Source organism: Octopus sinensis, unplaced genomic scaffold, assembly GCF_006345805.1.
Source record: "Octopus sinensis unplaced genomic scaffold, ASM634580v1 Contig10247, whole genome shotgun sequence".
NCBI classification, from domain to species: domain Eukaryota; kingdom Metazoa; phylum Mollusca; class Cephalopoda; order Octopoda; family Octopodidae; genus Octopus; species Octopus sinensis.
The window spans coordinates 1,576-7,500 of record NW_021832045.1 but is presented as its reverse complement, the minus strand read 5'-3'; the positions used below and the strand labels follow the sequence as shown (position 1 = coordinate 7,500).

Here is a 5,925-nt window from a genome sequence, read left to right as displayed (position 1 = left end):
AATCATTCGTAGTCTTAGTTGTCGGTTGAAGCAATCGCTACGGCGGTCAAAGAGCAACCTCGAAGGTTCGATTGGTGCTAAATTCAAAGAAACCAAAGCTTCGTTGAACAGTATTAAACTGACGCCATCTTCAAGTCCAGCAAACAATTCCGAAAACAAACGTTCTAAACTTTACTCGAATAGTTCTGCAGACAACATCTTCGAGAATTCTGTCGGTAATCAGTCTGAGAAACAATGGAGACGTTCTTTCTTGCGTTACTCAAAGGGCAATTCTTCTCGAGATGCAAACCGAAAGACTTACTTTAACCTCCTGGCACCGAATAAACTTGCCAAAAATACAAGAAGCAGCGAAAATATTATAAAAGGGAAAGAAAATAACAAAAAACACATCCTTCATGCCAACAGCAATTTGGAATGTTCAAACATGAAGGAGCCGACCATTGTTTCGTCGGTTACATGCTTGGAAGCATCTAGAAGGTCTTCTACGGTTAGTTGTGGCGATGAAATACAAGATGAATTGTACATCAGACATTCTAAATCTAAACTCAATGCACCTGAACTGACGATCAAACGTCTGGAGGATAAACCAAGTGGAATGGGAACCAAAAGAGAAATGTCTCGCAGTGAAAAATTTTCACGATTAAAAATATCAGATTCCAACCAGGAAGACTCGAAACCAATTGGTGCAAGTAACGAAATGGTCTCTGATGATCGATCGGCAGTAAATTGTGAAGAGAATCAAAATCGGACAAAACCAATTTTGAAAGCAAATCTTCAACGACAGAACCGAGTGTGGAAGCGTCCAACTAAGACGCGAACAATATCTGACAACGGAAGCGGAAGTTCTGATGATAACGAAAGCTCTGCAGCCACGACGACGACAGCGACAACAACGATAACAGCACCAGATGTCACCACAGTAACTGCATCATCGCCCTTATCATCATCATCATCATCATCATCATCATCAACAACAACTACAGTAACTACAACAACAACAACGAAAGCAGAAATATCAGCACTCGTTTGTCATTATTCGAACGATGAAGTAAATTTGCAGACTCCTGAGTGTTCCAGATATTTGCTGCCGTCAGAGTGCGACGGACAACGGAAGTTGGAATTAAGAACGTTTATGAGGAAAGATTTGAACAGCAGCGCAGACACCGTTGTAGCATCATCAAATAGCTCTGAAAATGCGAGTGACGTAAATAGCAAGTGTAGAAACGACGGTTCGGTTACATTGCAGCCTCAATCAGCACAAACGAATAGCAAGGAAGCAATGGTGAAATACGAAAACGTATCAGTACCGACATCGGACCGTGACACATGCGGAGTGTCGACGTCGAAGCATCACCTGGCAGAAGATGGTTCGAACCACACAAAACCTTCAGAACATCTTCAGCCGAATGTGGACAATGATAGAGCGGCAGTCGGAGAGGTTAACAAGAATGTAAATACAGCGGCGAAGACTCCTACATTTGAGATGTTACTAAGAGAAATTGTGAATCACCATAATAATAATACAACAACAACAACAACAATAAAAACAACAACAGCCGGAGTCAAAATTCAGCTGAGCCACCCTAACATTACTAAGCCGTCGATTCGACATCACCATAAACGGGACGAGAGTTGCAAGACATTGAACATTACAAAGTTTAAAGATTGAGAAATCGGGGTCGGTAAAAAATGAAGGACAAATTGAAATGGATGTATTAGTAAAAGGTCTGATGCGAAATATAAGTGTGAATACCTCTTTGTGTGAGAATATATTTGTATGGATGTGTCCGTGTGTGCGCGTGCGTATGTCGTAAATGTACGCCAATTTGTAAGTATATCTATGTGGTCATGTGCAATCTAAATGTAAATATAGTTTGCTTTAAAACACATGTATTTCCTGTAACAGTTATACACACATATACAGACAAATACAGACAAATACACAGACACATACAAATACATATACATACACACACATGTACATTTATATATATATATATCGTTGCTATTACGTTAAACTGTCGTATGTCAAAATTTGGCCAAATGCGTTTTCGCAATAGCCGGTTCTTTTCATCAAACTATCGTATCTCCAGCTGCTTCAGATGCCAAGATATCAAAAATTGTCAAAGTGTAGTACAACAGTTTTGCCGTAGAATTCCTGCAAAAGTTCAATTTGACAACTACACTAGAGTGGACGAAAGCGCTAATATATGATATATGATTTATAAAAACATGTAACATACTAATAAATATCTGTAAATATAAAACCGTCCAGATTTCTAAGTACCTCATTTCTTCTAATATATATATACTTACACACAAAGAAAACGAAAAATACACAAATAGAATGATAATTTTTTTAATTCTTTGTCCAATCAAATTTATAATATTCATATTGCCTACGCAGCGTTTCAGCTAATTGCTTTCTTTCATATTTACATATTTAAAGTGTATTTTGAAGTTCAAGAAAAGCAAAAATCCTCATCAGGGCATGATTGACTGTTATTTTTCACATCCTAACGAGTGGAGAGTTTATTTCCATACGGACTTATACACACACACACGCCACACACAATACTACATACATATATAATATATATATATATATATATATATATATATATATATATATATATATATACATTATATGTGTGTGTGTATTGTGTGTGCATATATATGTGTATATATATATATATGTATGTTTTGTATATATATGTATGTATATGTATATGTATATATATGTATTTATATATATATATATATATATATATTTCATTTTGTATTTGGTTTGCTAGATTCTTTATGTGAATTCGTGTGTTGAAGCACATTTTGGGTTCAGTCCCACGGCGGGGCATTCTTGGGCAAGTGTCTTCTATTATAACTCGGGCGATTAAGGCTTGTGAGTGGATGTGGTCGCGGAAACTGAAAGAAGTGATCGTAAATATATATATATATATATATATATATATATATATTATATATATATATATATATATATAGACATATCCAAAGTTCAAATAGTTACACACACACATATATATATACGTACATGTATGTATATGTGCGTGTGTGTGTGTAGTGACGCCGATTAAGGCAATAATACCCTACAGTTGATCTACCCGGCAACCTAACAATATATCTATTATTGCTATTATATATTTGACATTAAACACCTTCGAAGCACGTTGCTCTCACATACACTTCCGGTTCCCGCTGAAATTAATGTCACACTACACATCACTCTGCATTAAAGCTAAAACACGCACACACACATACACATACATACACATACACATACATACACACGCACATACGTACACACAAACACTCGTGCACATATCCATTCTACAAAATTCTCCATTGGCTTCCATATCGCGTTCCAATGTAATCTACACTCATTGTAACTGATAACAACGCAATCACACATATATATACACACACAGAACACATATATATATATATATATATATACACACACAGAACACATATATATACACACACAGAACACATATATATATATATATATACACACACAGAACACATATATATATATATATATATATAACACACACAGAACACATATATATACACACACAGAACACATATATATATATATATATATATACACACAGAACACATATATATACACACAGAACACATATATATACACACACAGAACAATATATATATATATATATATACACACACAGAACACATATATATACACACACAGAACACACACACATATACATACGTACATGTGTGTGTGTGTGAGTATATATATATGTGTGTGCGCATGAATATGCATCTACATATATGTGTGTGTGTGTGTGTGTGTGTGTGTGTTCATGAATATGCATCTACATGTGTGTGTGTGTGTCTGTGTGTGTGTGTGTGAGTGTTGTGCGTATACATGGCAAAAGAGACTGATAGAATAAGTACTGGGCTTACAAAAGAATAAGTCCCGGGGTCGAGTTGCTCGATTAAAGGCGGTGTTCCAGCATGGCCGCAGTCAAATGACTGAAACAAGTAAAAGAGTAAAGAGAGAGAGAGAGAGAGAGAAAGCTATACAAATATAATGTGTCTGCCGCGTACGTATATGTGTATATGTATACACATGCGTGTGAAATAAGCAGCTTATAACCTGACATCGCCCTCTGCTATTAAACCACATGAGACCCCCACGCCGAAAGTGATAGTGTACCACCATTGCGTTAGTGAAATCGTCAATAAACCTACTATTCAAGTGGAAACTTTAACTGGAATAACATTTGAAGAAAGCCTTTATACGGCATGAGAACTCGTGTAAATGAAAACGTGGTCATACGCACACGTGGTTAGTTCACTGGGAACTAGTACTTATAGAGAGATGGGGAGGGGTGATAGAGTGTGTGCTAGTTATTATGAGAGACTCTCTTCTACGTTTTCCTCTTTCTAATCTTGAGAAATCATTATCCAAGACTGAAAAGAGCATATATCATTTCCATATTTCCATACTTTCATATAATTTCTTTTTTTTTTTATATATATATAAAAGTTGCGGTAGTCGTGGTGAGTACGATTTCGACCTTTATCTGGGCTCTTCAGCGCAACATATCTTGACATTTTGAAAATTAGTCTAAAGTCATTCAAAAATTGAAGTTAGACACGATCGATTTTTTTTTTCTTCTTTTAGCAGTTGGAAAAAGAAAGATAGAGATGGTGTGTGTGTGTGGGGGGGAACCTCTCAGGTATTTCTGAAATATCATCCATGTTATATCACTTCTTTCCATGTGTGTATGTGTGTGTACTCGCGCGATGCTGCTGCTGCTACTACTACTACTACTACTACTACTACTACTAGTACTACTACTACTACTACCGCCACCACCACAACCACCACCACCACTACTACCACTACTACTACTTCTACTACTACCACCGCCACCACCACAACCACCACCACCAACAACTACTACTACCGCCACCACCACCACCACTACCACTACTACTACTACTACTACTACTACTACTACTACTACTACTATACTTTATTATTATTATTGTTATTATTATCATTATCATTATTACTTACACAATCGCGCGCTCACACACACATACACACACACACATACACACACACATAGAAACACGAACACAAACACATGGCTGTAAATGCACACGCAGCGATTAAACTGAAAAATTCGTACAAAGGCGTAGTTTCACGTGTAGATTAATTGCAGATGGTATGCACCACCAGAAGCAGATGTGTGCACCAGGAAAAACTTTCTTTCAAAAAATACTCAATACACCCTAACCGGAAGCGGAATTATACAACAACAGAATCTGCAAGAAGCAGTTTATTTTGGTGGAGATAAAATATTAAATTACTGGGGATTTTGGTGATTTTTGTTTCTTTTTCTTGTGTTTTTTTTTTGTTTTAATTTTGTGCTATTTACTTTTTATTTCGTTGCAGCTGTTGGGATGTTTCGTGTGTGTCCCTGTGTAAATGATGGGTTGTGTTTATGCGTATGTTATTGTGTGTGTGTGGGCGCAGGAGTGGCTGTGTGGTAAGTAGCTTCTTTACCAACCACATTGTTCCGGGTTCACACACACACACACACATATATATATATATTATTGCGGCGTTACGTGCACCCCCCCCTGTTTGTTTGTCAAATTAACTGCACGAACTTCTATACACACTGTCTTTCCTACCGCCATGCTTCTTCACCAAACTTTTTGGCGCCCTCCGATTCTTCCCCTCTCTTCCTCCCATCCTCCTCCCCTCTTCCTCCCATCCTCCTTAATCCCTTCTTCTCCTTTTCTCTTGGTCACTGATTCTGTCCCCTGCCTTCCACCCTCTTTGATTCCCTCTGTCTCTGTCTCTCTTCTCTCTCTCCTGCGACCTGCTGCTTCTTAAACCATTCTGTTGACCTTCGTATC

At 37.3% G+C, this 5,925-nt stretch overlaps 1 long non-coding RNA gene across 1 annotated transcript in view; it reads right to left on the bottom strand.

Annotated features, from left to right (window-relative positions):
* The window catches only part of LOC118761187, an 11,779-nt gene extending 8,028 nt beyond the window's left edge, over positions 1-3,751 (bottom strand). The window contains exon 1 of the long non-coding RNA XR_004997202.1: positions 3,737-3,751. This is a non-coding gene — a long non-coding RNA (uncharacterized LOC118761187). The remainder of the gene's footprint in view (positions 1-3,736) is intronic.
* Positions 3,752-5,925: the final 2,174 nt, after the last annotated feature.